General features: G+C 34.8%; 1 long non-coding RNA gene across 1 annotated transcript; it reads left to right on the forward strand.

The window, feature by feature from the left end:
* Positions 1-7,096: 7,096 nt before the first annotated feature.
* On the forward strand, positions 7,097-16,348 carry LOC125667063 (uncharacterized). Its single transcript, XR_007367004.2, has 3 exons — positions 7,097-7,445; positions 9,252-9,416; positions 14,990-16,348. It is a non-coding gene; the product is annotated as an uncharacterized LOC125667063 (long non-coding RNA).
* Positions 16,349-19,184: the final 2,836 nt, after the last annotated feature.

A 19,184-nucleotide genomic window follows, 5' to 3' on the forward strand; every position in this document is an offset into this window, starting at 1 on the left:
ATTTCCATATGGATGCAATGATAATGTATATGATGTGGGAAATTTGACTAGTCCACAAGGAAATAACGTTAATGTGATGGGACTCTTTCCCAATACCCAAAGACGAAAACGCAGTCACGGACATCGTTCATATAAAAGACCAAGTATAAATGATGTCACGTTTGATTCACTTTTGCCTAACGTCAACAGACAATTGGGTCCACATCATATTCGTACAAAACTTTACTCTATTCCATTGAGGGTTTTACACATGTTATTTGAAGAAGCTATGGCTAGTCTATACTTGGATTTTTCAACACCTGAATATAGACTGAATTCTATGATTATGGATGTTGCCTACCACAGGCTCTATAAACCAGCACGGACCATGGATGATATTCCTTCCAAATCATGCCGTCAGTTCCTTAAGCTCAAATTTACAAACAAAGGAATAGATGCCGTCAACATAAGCAACATTCTTCGTCATAAAAGGGTTCAGTCGTGTATTCCAACTTATTTCAAGTTCAAGTCTACACCCTGTATTTCCTACAGCTATACTTCTACTATTGCATCCAAACTTTTTAATTATAAACAAACTTTGTAGTGCTTAGATATAGACCATCTTATACGTAATCCACCAACATGTTCTTGTTCTTCATCTTCTTTCAACTACAGTCCAGCTGGACATGTCATTACTGGTGATGTTGATATAGTTGAAAATGAGGACCTCAAATCACTTATTCTTAAAGGTCCTAAATACAGAGAACCTCGGTCTTTTAATTGGCGACAGAACTTCATCTCTATTATGAGTTCTGTCGAAGATTATGCCAGACGATGGGCTAAATATGAAAAAGAAGAACTTGATACATTGTCAGAATGGGTTAAAAGCATAAGAGGGATATTAAAATCCCGCATTAGACACATGAAAACAAAAGTACGTACCATCTATCCTTCTGTGTTTAGTAAACCAGAAGTGATAAAAGAATTAGATAGATTACATAAGGAATATGTTTTGGTTCCAGCTGACAAAGCTAGTAACAACATTGTCTTTGTTTGTAAGGCTCATTATTACAACTGTATTTCAAACGAACTTGGCATTAATTCCACTTTTGGTAATCATACTTATACTCCAACTGCCCTTTCAAAAGACGAAATTCTTCAAAACCATGCTTCAGTTTTAGACATATTTAATATTCCAGTCAATGGGTCGAATGAATATGAGTTACCGTACCTATACTGGATTCCTAAACTACATAAAACCCCTTACAAACAAAGATACATTGCTGGATCCAGTAAGTGCTCTACCAAGCCCCTATCTTTGCTCCTCACGAAAATGTTAACAGCTGTGAAGGAGAAACTTCAAACTTACTGTGCGACTACATATGCCAGAAGTGGTGTTAATCAAATGTGGATTCTAAAAAATTCTAAAGAACTTTTAGTAAACTTGAAATCACAGAATTTTTCCCAAATCAATAGCATTAAAACCTATGACTTTTCAACACTATACACGACCATTCCTCACGATAAATTAAAGACTAGACTTTTTGACATCATAGACAGTTGCTTCTTCAACAAAAACGGAAAACGGAAATATTCATATCTAGTGACCAGTCATTCAAAAACTTACTTTGTTAAACACCACTCTGATTCCACGCACAAGTACTCTGAAGTTGATATAAAAAATATGCTAGAGTTCCTCATTGACAATATCTTCGTGGTCTTTGGTGATCAGGTCTTCCAACAGTCTGTTGGAATTCCCATGGGCACGAATTGTGCTCCTTTGTTAGCTGACCTGTTTTTATATTCATATGAAGCAGAATTTATTCAAAAACTTCTACGTGAGAAGAAAAAATCTCTCGCTGTGACCTTCAATTCGACTTTTAGATATATCGATGACGTTTTGTCTATTAACAATGATAGCTTTCATTCATATGTCGATTTGATATATCCCTGTGAGCTCGAAATAAAGGACACCACAGAGTCGTCCACTTCTGCTTCATACTTAGATATTTTATTGAAAGTAGACATTAACGGCAAACTGACAACTCAACTGTATGACAAACGGGATGATTTCAGCTTCTCCATCGTCAACTTCCCACATTTATGTAGCAATATTCCATTATCACCTGCATATGGTGTTTATATATCTCAACTGATTCGATAAGCAAGAGCTTGTTCTGGGTATAGTCAGTTTTTAAATCGAGGTAAGCTACTGACAAACAAATTGATGGTACAGGGATTTCAACAGTCTCGATTGAAGTCAGCATTTCGCAAATTCTATGGTCGTTATAACGATCTAGTTCGTCAATACAACCTCGCATTGGGTCAAATGCTGTCTGACGTTTCATACCGATTGTTAAGCCGTTCTTATTTTGACTGCGGATAACTCCCTTTACCTGATCAGGATATGGGGCTCACGGCGGGTGTGACCGGTCAACAGGAGATGCTTACTCCTCCTAGGCACCTGATCCCACCTCTGGTGTGTCCAGGGGTCCGTGTTTGCCCAACTATCTATTTTGTATTGCTTGTAGGAGTTATGAGATTGATCACTGTTCGTTATCTTCACCTTGCATGAAGAACAAGGATAGGGGCTTGGTAGAACATTTACTGGATTCAGCAAAGTATCTCTGCTTATAAAAGATTTTGTGAAGTTTTGGAATCCAGTAGAGAGTAGAGTAACGTATATTCATTCGTCTCGTTGAGTGGAATATTAAATGTGTTTCAAACTGAAGCGTGGTTTTGAATAATTTCATCGTTTGAAAACGAACTTTTGGTACATGTAGGATTTCCAAATGTGGAATTGAAGTCAAGTACAGTTGTAATGATAAGTCTTTCATGTACAATGTTGTTACAAGCTTTGTCAGCTGAAACCAAAACATATTCCTCAAGTAACCTATCTAATTCTTTTATCACTTCTGGTTTACTAAACACAGAAGGATGGAACCGCCGCGGTGGTCTAGAGGTAGAACATTCACTACACAAGCGGAAGACTGGGGTTCGAATCCCGGCCGCGACAAACCCAAATCGTTAAAACAGGTAGTGGCAGTTCCATCGCCTAACGCTCGACATCAGGTGTGAATTTCACGGGTCCTCGGAGATCACCTTAAAACGGATGTCCCGTGTCACAGTAGGTGTGGCACGCTAAAGAACCCCCATTGCTCCATGGCCGTAAGCGACGAGCATAGGCATAAATTTGAAGCCCTTCACTGGTCTTGGTGACTTCTCCATATGACTGAGTAACAAATTCTCAAGAGGGACATTAAACAAGATACAATCAACAGAAGAATAAATGTTACGCAATTTCATTTACATGCAAAGAAAGCATTAATATCCTTATGTTTAGCAGTGTATCCAAATTATCCCTTGTTTAGTTGCTTGGTTACCGTCGATGACGTCACTAGCTGCATGTAAAACCGTCGTAGTGAGTGTTATTTAACGTGCCAATGCCTTTCGCGAAATGGGACCTTTGTTTCAAGGTCATACCCGAAAGATCCGTAAATATTGAGCGTTTGACGAAGGAGCAATCACTACCTCCTATCTAATATATTTACATCTTAGGTGTGAAACATGGCACGAGCGTGGCTAGAACTCACGACCTTCTGGTTACGAATCGAACGCTCTACCACTGAGCTACCACGATCGGTCCTCTCCCTTTTTTAAATCTTCAAAGCATATACCAGTGTCACATTTGAGCTGTGTTAGTAAAAAAAAAATTAAAAATTATGTTTAAACATGTTTGTAATCATTTTTATGCTACATAATTTATCAATTGATATCAAACACGATTTCTTCCTGGACATTTTACTGTGTATCAACTAGAAATATACCATAGTATTGTAAAAAGTATTGATGAGGGGAAACACTGCTGCATATTATTTTGAAATTGATCAAACACCTTTGACATAATATAACACAAATTTCTGCTTTACAAACTGAAAATGTATGGAATCTCAGGAAATCTATTGGAATGGTTTGAAGCTATATAAGTCACAGATCACAACACGTAGTGTATAGAAACTTATTCACATGTCTGTCAGCCTGCCCCGAAATAAGCCGAACTCATATAAAAGGTAAAAATGGTCATTTATTAAATAAATAAATGACAAACGTATATACAAACACATATATAGAAAAATCCAACCCCTGAAAGGGCATTCCGTCCGATTTGAGCTGAAAATTAAAACAAATTATTATTCCATTTTCAAAGGTTCAGAATGCATATGCTTAGTTAAGATATTTCTAATCGTCAGCAAAAATTTGAATGTCAGTTGAGTTACAAGTGAGATAAAGAACTCACAATTTTGTGTAAAGTAAACAAGGCTCATGCCATGTTTTTGTTTATATATAGATTGCTCAATAGAAAACAGCATGTTTAAAACAAAATAAGATGTGCTAATCACTAGAAACTATTTAATTGTGTTCAGAATTAACTTGCAAATTGAAAAATATCTGCTTTAAATGAAACTTTTATTAGTATATTTAACCTATGTACACAAAAATATGGCACAGTTCGTGTTGTTGTTTACATAACAAGGAAATGTGAGCTCTGTATCTCCCATATACCTCGACAACTGACATTAAAATTTTTGTTGACCATTAGAAATACGCTAGTTAAGCATTGTAAACATTAAAAGTGGAAAAATAATTTTTTTAAATTTTCAGCTCAAATCGTGTCCATGCCCCGTGCTACACCCAATATAATCACTATATACCTCGTAAGAGGAGTGAACTATGTATGTATATTAAAAAACGGGTGCTTCAGAAAGTAAAAATATCAATTACACATTTTCATAGTAAAGGGACTAGACATATTTCATATTTTTCATTGTAAAAGAACTAGACATACATGTATCTGCATGCAAACTTACAAATATGGGACGTTCATTCCACCGTAAGCTATGTTCGATTAAGCCTTACATAATACATTCTAAAAATAGGCTATCTTGTTAACGCCCCTAAAAGAGCTCCCATACATATAGAAAATAAATATATATGAAAAATATTAAATTTACACATGACAATTTTTTACCCCAAAAACCAGCAGCCCCTGACTGGTAAATTGGATGCCATGTAAGTATTTTCTGGCAAACATATGAAACCAAGTAACACATAAAAACTATCCTTTTATGTAATTTAACTAAAAGTCTCTGATATTTTGATCTGAGATCCCTGTCTTCAAGATCTTGAAGACAGGGATCTCAGATCAAAATATGTAGGGATTCTGACATACTTCCTAAAGGCGTTAAAATTCCAACGATCCATAGTTTGAATCTGCCATTCGGTGAAACCTTGAGAAGCTGTTGAAGCAGTGCCAATGCGGAAACTGTGTGTAACGTAATTCTGTACTGGAGGCTTCCAAAAAGCTAAGGCTGTCTGTAATTGTTGGGTAAAATATTGACGGCAGATAGGAGAACCGTCAAAAATGACAAATATTCTTGTGGAGAGCCATGTTTCCTCAGAGCGAGGTAGTGCACGACTGCCTGATAGGGACAAAGAAGCTATTTTCGGTATTATCTTGCAAGCGTAAAGTGGTATGGTTGGTTTTAGAGTGCTTGAAGTGTGGGGTATTGACTTCAATGTATTTTATACCGTTGGTGTCTTGACTTCCTTGTATACTTTTGGGTTGCGGATAGTGTTGATTAGTACTTTTGTAATTTCCCCCACTCTTAAAAAGCGCAGAATGCAAGAATGGGCATAGCGCGCAGAGGAGTGCTTATGAAAGTGGATCAAGTTGTGTGTTCAACAGCATTTACTAATTCGTGTAGATATATAGGGTTATTGGGAGTCTAGCATCAACTGATGGTTTGCTTTTTTGATAACCTTGAAGCATTTTCTTCACAATAAAGTGTTGTGTAATGTCGCTGAAGTCCCCTAACTTGAAAATGAAGCTAAGTGGTGGAACTAGAGTGCGGGTCGTTGAAGCAGCTAAATTGCTTAGGAAACAATGACCAATGAAAGCAGTCATGTGTTGAAAGGAAGGTGGTGGTGGTTTTACTTAACGCCAAAGGTGTGCACCAGAAAACTGGTATGTTTTGAAAGCTGCTTCTTATTTTCTTCTGTAAAGCATTCTGATGCTGGTGTACCTCGAGGCTTAACTTGACCCAACTTTTATTTTTGATTTAGGTTAATGACATTTCTGAAAATATGTGATCTGTTTGTAGAATATATGCTGTCTTATTAATGTTCATTTGTTTTTGTACCGTGTACATATATATGAAATGAATCTCTTCCTGGAAGAAAATGAAGCATTCTGTTCTTTTGTTTAGAAGCACATGCATTGATACTGATCGTTTTAATGTTGTTGTTTTTTTTATATGCAAACATAAAATTGTAACAAAGTAAGCGATAAACGTTATGATACGATCATTAGTATCATGTTGTCTCGCTCTTTTTTTTTCACATTTATGAATTTATACAATGTATGACATTTGTGATTGTATATAATTTAAAGGAGAGGATTGTCTATGTTTTGGAACTTTTATCACATTCTAACGGTCAAATACTATTTTATTCATGGATATCCTTGTCAAGTTTGACTAGGAATTTCAATGCATTGAATAAAAACGATATTTTTACAGTGTGAAAATAACAACTGATTATTAATATACATCCTTTAAATGAAATAAACATGCTATAAAGCTTATGAAGAAAATGTAATAAACGGAAAATGCAATGTTTTGTAGTTGGATATGGAATTTATTTCACTTGTGAGACAGGGTTTTTTAAATTATTGATTTAGCTCGCGCTTCGCACGAGTGATATTTTCCTTTCTTATACTCATGAAATAAATTTCATATCCAACAACAAAGCATTGAATATCCTCTGTGTGTACAATCCTTTTGTATGATTAGCAATAAGAGATGTTCAAATTAAATCAATCAATATTTAACATGCAAGAATCATGGTGAAAAAACTTCCTTCACATTATCAGTATATATCAATCTAGATACAACCAAAATAAAACAAACGTACTCCCAATGTTGATTTCACTCGTGGAACTATCTCAAATATATAGGGGAACTACCGGTTGCTCGTTGGGTAATGAAATACGCTGTCTACAGCTATATATATTACCTTATTACCTCGTAGTACATCCATCGGACTGTCATGACACAATTACCTTGCACCGCCAAAGGCCGTTAGATGAACTTACTTAGATTTAAGTATCTCACTTTTCCAGCCTTCGCTGTCCACTTCAATAACAACTGGACGGGACAGGTCGCATTAGCGAAGTCGCACTAACACGACGCAATAAAGAGTAACACGACGCAATAAAGAGTAATACGACGCAATAAAGAGTAACAAGACGTAATAAAGGTGACTTGACTTGGTGTGGTTTATGATAGGGCATTGAACAGCCACATTTTCCAGATTTTCATGTCCAAAAGCAAGCAAAGATGTGAGGACTATTTTCCTTATCAATTGAGAATTTTAACTGAATTCTGATTAAAAGTAATTGATTTCTGGTAAGTGCATTTGTATAGTTTAATACTTTGCTGTAATACGTTTTAAAAAAAGAAACTACATGTAACGTTTTCTATGAAAATTTCAAAGTGTATGTCCAAATGAACTGTTGTTAAATTGATACAAAATTTAGACGTTCAACACCATCTTGAGTTTACTCATGCAATGTCATTAGTGGTCAAGGTCATATTTATTTGGTTTTTAGTTTGTATCAGTAGTGGGCTTAGATTTTGAGAATTAAGGATATAAATCTGGAATTTTATCTTTTTATGAATGGTAGGGTAGTTCGTTATTGACAGAAAGTCAATATATCCGTTAAAAATATGTATACTTTCTTCCTTTAAAGGTAAATAACACCAAAACAACAGAGAAAATGTATTTATTATATTTTGTTAATTTACTGTACACACATTAATTTATCTGCCATGTAAGGGGTTAAGATTTACTTATGATTTATTTGCATCAACTCAATTTGTCTGTTGGTGTCAACACAATATAAAGGAACACAAACCAATGTATACATACTAATGTCTTCTAACAATACAGATATAAAAAAGAAAGTTTAGTCCTAGTAAATTAGAAATAGATAATGACCTTTCTGCACTTAATATATGGAAAAATTCATCACATAGATGGTTGGTTGTATATTGTTTATAACGTCCCGCTCGAGAATTTTTCACTGATATGGAGATGTCACCATTGCCGGTAAAGGACCGCAAAATTTTGGCCCTATGCTCGGCGCTTAAGACCTTTGCTTAGGAAGGTATCTTTTTCGTGACACATGTGTCTATCCACAACAATGTCACCACGTGTCTAACTATAAAAATGTCACCACGTGTCTAACTATAACAATGTCACCACGTGTTTAACAACAGCACGTGTCTATCCACAACAATGTCACCACGTGTCTAACTATAATAATGTCACCATGTGTTTAACTACAGCATGTGTCTATCTACAACAATGTCACCACGTGTCTAACTATAACAGTGTCACCACGTGTTTAACAACAGCATGTGTCTATCTACAACAATGTTACCACGTGTCTAACTATAACAGTGTCACCACGTGTTTAACAACAGCATGTGTCTATCTACAACAATGTCACCTCGTGTCTAACTACAACAGTGTCACCACGTGTTTAACTACAGCATGTGTCTATCTACAACAATGTCACCACGTGTCTAACTATAATAATGTCACCACGTGTTTAACTACAGCATGTGTCTATCCACAACAATGTCACCACGTGTTTAACTATAAAAATGTCACCACGTGTCTAACTATAACAATGTCACCTCGTGTCTAACTACACAGCATGTGTCTATCCACAACAATGTCACCACGTGTTTAACTACAACAATGTCAGACAATGAGTATTTTATATCTATTTTAATGAGAGTCACTGGTATTTCGTATGACTACCTATAAACCTCGGACCCATGTCACAGCAGGCGTTGACACGATAACGAACTTTCACCGTTACTCCCCAAGAGTCATCCATAGGTCAACATGTGTGACTCTTCACCTACAGGTGGTGAAGTCTTCATTAGAGTGAAACATATTCTCGAGCGTAGTAAAACAACAATTAAACATAGGAATTGCAATGCAACAACCTTTTGGTTAATGTTTGTATGTAGGCAACTTTTGATAGTTATGCTGAATATGAAATGGGATTAATGCAAGAATTATTTTAGTGTACAATATGCATTACAAATATAGTACACTGTTCACAGAAGTATCCTGTAAGGATTTATGTGACAGTTCATACTTAGGTCTTACATGTAATACATCTTCTTCCCTTGCAGGTGCTTTTCGTTCAATGAAATTCTACCCCTTAAGTTATATTCTGCTAATCATTTCCATCATTACGCAGACGACACATTCCCAAGATGAATTTCTTGTTAATCAAATGATCGGAGCAGGGTACCAGTTAACGGATGCTGAGATCGCCTATCTTCTCAGGTTGTCGTGTAAGGCTTGATATAATCTCTTTATTGCTTAAGACAAACATCTTATCACATTCTAATGTTACATGCATAAATAAATACATAAAAATAGCATTGTATGGCAGTGTACATTAAATATACATATTTACACATACATACATATCCATGTATATTTACATATTCATACAGATATGTACATATATGTAAATATACATATTTACATATACTATATCTAAGTATTGCTATGGAGAATAGCTTTTGAACAAGAGTGTTTTCTAGCAACTTTAGTGCAAGACATAAATATTTCCCTTAATTACAAAGTTCAAGTATATTATGGACACTTAACAATTAATTTGGAAACAGGTCGTTTTTGCAAATATTACCTTTTGAATATATATATATATAAATGACCAAGTTCCTCATAATGAGGACAAATTAATACAGAATTCATACACTCTATTTTCGTCAAGTATAGTATAAACTTTGAACAAATACATCGGTCAACCTCTGTTTTATAATTGGAATATTTTCTAATGTAGCATTCTCTTGTTCACATCAAATATATCCCAGCCCTACCTCATGCAATGTTTCCTTTATACAATTACAGTTTTTGCTGCAATTTTTCATTCTATCACAGTTGTACATGAAATATAACTCATCATAACAATTTCTAGTAATAGGTAGCTTCCCCGTTTCAAAATACATCGAGGCAGAATTTATGTTTTTTCGCACACCTAAAAGCGATTTTATAAACTCTAACTGTATCTTTTTTACATCTCTGGCATTGTGACTACCCCCATACATCACAATCATAATTCAGAATACTTGCTATATACATATGTGTATCAAAAACGTCAATAATGTTTCTGTGTTAAGGCACACATTTTTCACTTTTGATTTTAATGAGAAAATAGCTTTTCTACCTTGGCAGGCTAATTGTTTTTACAATCATAGTTATCATTGAAGTTACATAAAACATCAAGGTATAAAAAATTGTCAACAACTTCAATTGGCTGCCAATTATGAAATATAACGTTTGGAAAATACCTTTCTTCCTCATACACGAAAGTTAGTTTTCATCTTACAAGCATGTCATGCAAGATTATATCAGCATGCAACACATTGATGTTACACAAACGACATAACACTTACTTGTAATATTCGACTCACTTATGCAATGTGGATATGTGTACATGAAAGAGAAATGTGCATTTTATGTCAACATAAATAAGTCGACAAACAAGCTCTTTGAAGGTGTGAATTATATGTTGATATGCAACTTACATGTATATACATGTATATGTCAATGCGAAACTTTTTTGTTGTTGCTTTAACACAAATTTGGCCAAATTGGATACATACGATGTAATTCTCGAGTTCCACGTTACACTCTGCAATTGAAAAAAAAAATGCTTGTTACATTCTTGCAAATCCAATATGCTAAAGACGTGCGGTTGTAATGCTTGTTTTCACCGATAAAAGTATCACAATGATATATTGATGATTTAAATAAAATGTTTTCATTACTCTTTATTGATAAATAATGTACGCAAAAGAAATGCAACACTGTGTTTTGAGGACAAACCATTCAATTCAAATTCAATTTTAAATATGAATGGTTCCATGACTTCATTCATAAAACAGACAATAGTTTCACGGTTGATAGCTTCTCTTCCCGTTAGTCTTTTGATGTATACAGAAAATTGTATGTGCGAGAAGATTTTTTTTGTCTTATCCATAAATTGCTATTATGGATTGGCATTGATAATATCTCCATGATCTTCGTAGTCTTTGGTGATCAGGTCTACCAACAATCTGTTGGAATTTTCATGGGCACAAACTGTGCTTCTTTGTTAGATGACCTGTTTTTATATTCTTATAAAGCAGAATTTATTCAAAGGCTTCTACATGAGAAGAAAAATCTCTTGTTGTGGCCTTCAATTTGACATTTAAAGATATCGATGACGTTTTATTGATTAACAATAATCATTTTCTTTCATATGCTGATTCGATATATCCCAGTGAACTCGAAATAAAATGCTGTCTGACATGTTTCATACCGATTGTTAAGCCGTTCTTGGCACACTGATTCTGACTACGGATTACTCCGTTTACATGCTCAAGATATAGGTCTTATGGTGGGTGTTTACTCCTCCTAACTACCTGATCCCACCTCCGATATATCCAGAAGTCCGTGTATGCCCAACTCTCTATTTTGTATTCCTTATAGGACTTATGAGATTGATCACTGTTCGCTACCTTCACCTTTCCATTCACATGACACGACCAAAATATGTCTTCCAAATAGTGTTACCAGAAGTTGTAATCGACGACTAAACAGGAAACTACGACACACGGGCTACAAGGACGATCACCCCAAAGCAGAAGTTACTACGCCGAGCAAGAATTGAGTAATTTAACTACATGACCTGAGACTTGTGAGAGATCGTTTTAAAAGTGCACAGAAACCTGCTGATGAGACTCCTCGCATTAAAAATCCAAGAATCGGTCGAATTACATTACCCGTGGGGATCCGGGCTAGAATAAGTCACTTGCTTGTCGTAAGAGGCGACTAAATGGAGCGGTACTTTGGATGAGACCGCAAAAACCGAGGTCCCGTGTCACAGGAGGTCTGGCACGATAAAGATCCCTCCCTGCTTAAAGGCCGTAAGCGCCGAGCATAGGCCTAAATTTTGCAACCCTTCACCAGTAATGGTGACATCTCCATATGAGTGAAACATTCTCGAGTGGGACGTTAAACAATATACAATCAACCAACCGATTTACATTGATCGTTCATCTGCGTGTGTATGGAGTTAAAAACCTCGCCGAGGTGCAGCCATCCTATATCAAACTAATGATCGACGTGATGCGTGGCTTTAATAACCTGCCAAAATCATGTTTACTTTTACTGCTCGGATGACCGTCAGGAAAAAGTTGTCTGGTGTCGAGGATAACACTACAGACCAGTGGGTCGTTGAATGTGATCCGTTCGGTAGTGGCGGCGATGTGGTGTGGGATGGAATCTACTATGGATGAAAGATTCCTCCTGTGGTCATCGAGGGAAGTTAAACCGATGAAGGCTATGCTGAAACCATTATACAGTCTGCATTAAGTGTGGTGGTCATTTGTGCAGCAGCATTTCTGAAGTATTTCAGCAAGAAAATGTCAAGTGTCATGTTACTCGATGCAATATGAATTTCCTTTGTAAAGCCAGTATTGAAAGATGATGTGTCATATATTCCAAATCTTTTATGCATCCAAAGTCCCTGGAAACGTCAAAGACACTCAGCAGAGCGCTTCTGAAAGAGTGGCAAAAATTGTTCTAGACCACATCAAAAGGCTGGTAAAATCCCCGCACCAGAGAGTCCGTGCTTCGACAAATGCAAGCGGATCGAGAACACACCCTTTATTAGATGTAGGAAAAAACTTTACAAATGTTCTTAACATTTTAAGAAAGTTAATAAAGCCCTCGACGCCGTTTCATCAATAAGTGTATATTTTCAACTAAGTCTTACGCCGACTACGTAAATCTAGTTACGTATAATCTTAGTTTAGGACAAACCGCGTTTCACGAAACGACGTAAATTTATACATGCTTACGTTACTACTCGACAAAGTTTTCAACTAAGCTTACGTGCTTAGTTACCGCGTCCTGAACATGCGTACATCTTACTTTCGCTTTTTTCACTTGTCGTCTGGACCAAAATAATGAATGAAAAGAACGCAAAGAAAATGCACAAGCGGAATTGGGAGGAGACAGAGATGGCCGTGTTGGCAGAGGCAGTAAAAATTTTCCTATACCATACTATTTGGGCACTGCATTCTAAATCAAACATATCACTCCATAAACAAAATTTGTTTTTATCTATATAGGCCTATGCATACATTTTACATCTCTTCTTCTACAGAAAGTAGTTGTTTTATGATTTCAAAGGTTATTATATTTTAAGTGCATGTAGGTCGACACGATACATCTACATTGTATATAGATATTAACTATATATTTATACTTTAATTGGATAATTAATGTAGACTCATAGGCCTAAATGTGTTTGAACAAATTGAGTATGTGTGCATATTTTACAGTTTGGGAATATATACAGGCACGTACCATCGTTTTGCAAAGTTACGGGGGGGGGTGCAGCTGGTACATAAATTAGATGTTGGTTTTTCAAATAATCTTTTTATCTTGCATTATAACGCCAAAAAAATGTTTTGTCCTATCTGCAAAATTCTAATTCGGATGTGGGGTGGAGTGGGTGGTGTTGGAATCTTTTGAAGTGATTTCCACATTTTTTTCTCTCCCAGGGTTTCATTTTCTTCAATCGTGGGGGTACTATCTAGAGTCTTCTATTATGAGTGCCTCAAAACATTTTCCTACAAACATCATGTGTGTGGGGGTGGGGGTAGACTTTTTCTATTAATGCTCATGATCATACCTCACTAAATAGTTTTTATTCATAAATACCTCTCTTTCACTTACAGTACAAAATTGAAAAAAAAAATCGTATTGTTAAAAAAAAGTGGAGTAGCAACGCAGGGTGACCCCCCCCCCCCCCCTCCCATTCACTCCGGTTCGTGCCTGATATACATGCACATGTAGATGTTTTTCTTTATTTGATAACATAAAATATATATTTGTACGGATTATCCTGCACATCATTTATCACCGAAATTCGTCAAGCATCAGACTGTTACGAAGAGCCTTTTTTTATTTGGAAGAACTTTATTATCATAATATAGTTATATGATGTATCTCTTAAGACGGGATATTTTTCAAGATTTAAGATATACAATGGAAAATAGTAGATCTTAAAGTAACTGTTCATGAAATATACATTACACTCCCGTAAATCCACCCACCATACGACAGAGATCGAATTGAATCGGGCTCGCTAATCATTGTTCCAAGTTAGTCAGAGCGGAAGTTTTGAAGAGATTTATAAATAGCCTACAACAAAGTGAATGTTCCCTTTACGGTGGACTACTTTATTCATCATTCATGTACAGATAGACACTTGTGAAAAATAATCATACAGTAACGGCAAGCCATAAATTTACTAGTTTTCAAATGGAACTAACCCTTATGGTCTTACATATTTATCGTTGTAAACGTCTAAAAGCATCCTGTCTTGAAAAAATCGATCACGACGCAAAGCTCGTCGGTATAAATTCCAAACATATTTTCAAACAGCTAACAGTCGGCCATGATTTTTGCTTACGTAGGTACTTACGTAAGGGTTCGACCTGACGTAGTGTTTCTACTAGTTGGTAGAAAACTTGCGTAAATTCTAATCTTACGCCATTTGATGAAACGGACTTACGTAAAATATTTAGTCTAGTCAGAAAGTTACGCCAAACTAAGCTTGCGCAACTAGTTACGATGTTTGATGAAACGGCGTGCTCTAATCTTGTACTATGTTTAACAGTGCACATTTACCAAATTTTCGTGACATTTTAAATTATTTTGTGTGGGGAGGGGTGCGTGTTGCGTTTCTTTTGCACGTTAGTTTATATTCACAACTGTATTGCATCAATAGATAAGTGACATTCTATCATTTTTTAAAACAACAAAATTTTATCTTAAATAACAGGTGATAATGGGAGGAGGAAGTCATGTCGGGAGGCGGATGATTGGCTTTTGCTTTTACCGTTCTTGGCCATTTTCGCCGCACCCATCGCAGCCACAACTTCCCAGCTGATGTCCAACGTCATTGATAACATCGTTGCACCTGTCATTAATCCTATAATTAACCCACCACCGATTATCTCCTGAGAAAGAGGATTGAATTGATATAAATAAAATAAACGAATCATCAAAGTAGTGAGATTTTTAAAAAAATTAAATTGCAGTTTCTATCATCGCATGCTAGAGTTTCCATCCATTTTTGAAATTTCAATTCATGCTCAGTAGTTATTTGTTTTGATCTTTGAACCAGGGACCGCTTGACTTTGTAGGGAGCAATCTGGACCAAATACCCTTTTTAACAGTTTCACGATTCATGGTAATGTTACCTCTATATACATTTGATTCAGATCATTATTGAAATCGTTCGTTCTCGTTTTATACTTTCACAGTGAAAATATCATGAACAAACCCTTTGCTTATAAAATAAATCGTGAATTCATTGAATGCTGATGACATTCGGAAAATAACCTAGAGCGAATTGGACGATTTTATGGTCAAATAAAGAATAAACAGACGGAACATTGGTGATCTCTGGGATAAATCGCTAGATATATATATGACCACGTATGATGTGTTACTTAAACGTTAGTTACACTGGGGATTCAAAGTGCAAAACGAAGTTCATCTCAATTTTTTAACGTTGTCAATCTATTTCCATAGTAAATTTGGTTTCTAGCAACAAATTTTCTATATACGGCGCGGATCTAAAAAGTCTGATTTTAATTAGATTGGACTTAACGTGTGCATATATTTTTCTGGGCGTACGTTATTAGGCAGATTTTTGCATTAGAAATAGATCTCACAAGAACATGTGTACGTTATTGGTCTCTGGGATATCAAATGCATGTTGAACACTTGTAATATTTACACGTGCTATTCACATCCACAAATTCTTTGATGACACTTGCTACAAAGAAAGTTTTTTTTAAAGGATGGAAATGAAAACTTGTTTTTATTTAAGAAATAATGAAAAACATGCTGGCGTGAAGAGTTGTTGTTCATAATAACATGTATTTTCAAAACTGGAATTATTTTTTTATATTTATATTTTACTTCTGTCGTAATATTCCCAGCCGTTAAAATAGTTGTCCTATAATTATCAACATTCATATGCACATTGTTCACATTCATGAGGAAATGGCTATTACTTCAATTGGTAAACCACTGAAGGCAAAAATATTGAAAATGTAAAGATATGTGAAATGGATATACTAGTAATTTACTTTATGGAATGTAATTTACTCCCATGATTTCCAGGTGGCTCCATTCTCATGTGAATTATCATTATTAATGGTTTGAAAGTGGAAAACTTTGTCAATTTCCACTTAATATAGTTTAATTTAATCCAAAACCAAAGAAAATGTGTGTTGCGAACTTTTTAAAGATGTCAAGAGATACATGTTTACATCAGAAACCGCACAATTTCATTTTAAAAAGAATAATAAAAGTGCATAAAAACTAGTTGAAATGACCAATTTTAATGTCAACAGATTAAAAAAAACCTGTTACTACATAAATATGTATGGATACCAGGGAAACCATTGTATAATAGACATACAGTACAGAAAATACCAGCATAGGAGTTATTGCCTTTAACAACATTTTTTAGATATCAAATAATTGATTATTTACGGGAAAATAAGTTTTTCAGTATTCAAAGTTTACCCGATTTATTATTGTATTCAGTGAATAAAATTCCTCCACATAAGGATGGAGCTACCTTATTTAAGTCCTAAACGTGACCACAACTGCAGCACCGTATACAATAACGTTTTTAGGGTCTTGGAACCGCCATGTAATGTTGATATGTAGCACAATAAATTGCGCAAATATATGATAAGCTATAACAATCAATTAAAGGAGCTAATCACATAAATTTCTAGGATTAATAAGCTACATCTTTCGAAGATAAAAAAAAAAAAAAAAAAGGAACCGTACCAAGTATGGCGGATGATGTTTATCATTAACTGGAGGATCTACATGTAGTTGTGATTGTATTAGCAAGTTTGTATTGGGAAATGACAATTTATTTTCTATGGTTTCGGTTGAATTTCTTATTACTAACATGTATAGAGGTTCTGAATAAAATATTATCATTATTATAAATAAATATGTGTGTACGCATGCGTGTGTGTGCGCGCGTGTATGTGAGGGCGTTTGTGTGTTATTATGATGTGTTCAGTGTCGTGCATCACCACATGACACAGATCCGTGGTGTCAGCACGATACAGGTCACATGGTTATGTTTGCTTTCTTCCATTCCATTCTATTCATAAAATATATGACACATTAACCATATTTGCGAATCATGTTTGGTTTCTATAATGAAACTCAGAATCTTCTGCTATTCCATATTTGCTTCATTTGCATACATGTACCATAACACTTCAACATTAGCTTCTTATAAAAATGCAAATTACTTTATAAACACCACAAATAGATCTGAAACTTGAATAAAAACATATGAAAAGTACATACAGAATATCATGATAATGTATTTTTATATGTTAAAAAAATTTACTTTTGCTTTTGGTTAATTGGCAGATATATTTTTTAAACAACTGCATCTATACGTGTCACTTTAATATTTCTCTCTCTCTAGATAATGTGTTTATTATTACGCGCTTAAAAAACATCATTATTGTATTTACATATATTATTATATATATTTATAATTTTTGAAAATCACACAAGTGTTCTGACAGAAGTGATGGTATTAATGTTTTTTTTATAAAGTAAGTACTTGAAATTGCTTCTTCTGTTTCCAATTTTGAATAAAAGATTGCTGTGTTTCTTTGGGAATAGTTTTAGAATGCTTAAAATTTGAGGCCGATTTGATATTTTGCATCAAAAATATATTTTATCTTTTCACAGATGTACTTCAACCTTATAGGTTTTCATTACATTTTCTACAACCTGTTTTTATATACCGGTACTCTATTTAGTCAGAAGACAATGACCTCTTTTGAAAACATGTTCATTCTTGTTAATGCAAAATGCAAGTACATACTGTATGGAAGAGGGGCTACTTGTACATTAACCACGATGTGAAGAGAAGCAGTTCCAACCGAGGAAGGAAATGGAGTTATCTTTCTTAGCATATCATGTTTGTAAATAATTTTCTAGCGTTCGTTCTTCGTAGAATATTCCAATGAACTTTTTTCTTGAAATTAATTGTACTCTAAAAAAAAAATCAAGTTTTAAAATTATACCCTCTGATCACCATAGTGTCTAGATGCGGTTTTATATACATAATATACACATGAGTGACACTTGTCAGTTTCATCAATGTAGAATATACAGCTACGTCGTGGAACTGTATTTGGCGCCAAAAACATTCGATAAAACATTGTAACTCTCAACGTCTGAAACACGTTTGATTGCAGTGATTCTTTCACTTTTCAGTCATGTAATTTTTAAGAACCACTGGACCTTGAAGCTGCACATCCAGCAAATATAGGTCAAAACTGCATCATCAGTGATATATATATGTATGTATGTATTCTTACTGGGATATTATTTTTACATGGTCGCAAATACACTCATTCGATAAAACACAGGTCAATTGCATGATTTTAAGCCGCGTATATTTCTTGCAAATTTCATTGCTCTGCACATATAGTTATTAGAGACCTGTCTTCAAAAATATAGTTTGGGTAAGATACATGTATATAACAACATTCTAAGGGTTATTGTTTATGTGTTCATCTTCACCTCATAATAAATTCTTTTATTTAGACTGGATAGCACAATTAGTACAAATGACTAGTTTACATTGTGGTCCTGTATAAAACATATTCACAGACAAATAAATGAGAGAATAGAAAAATAGATAACATAATATAAAATATATACATAAAATATACACACGATATATATCACTGGGGGAAAAATGAACATATACATCATATCTATATATCACTTATTTGAGTAATAATGCTGCAAATATGCTGCTTTAAAAGATGTAATAGAACTACAGCTTCTGACAGACTCGGGCAACTGATTCCATAATATTGTGGAGGATACCTTAAAAGACCGTTTATAATATTCAGTTCGAACTTTTGGTAAATATAAAATGCCACTATCGCTACTTCTTGTAG

The sequence above is a fragment of the Ostrea edulis genome, chromosome 2 (genome assembly GCF_947568905.1).
Source record: "Ostrea edulis chromosome 2, xbOstEdul1.1, whole genome shotgun sequence".
NCBI classification, from domain to species: domain Eukaryota; kingdom Metazoa; phylum Mollusca; class Bivalvia; order Ostreida; family Ostreidae; genus Ostrea; species Ostrea edulis.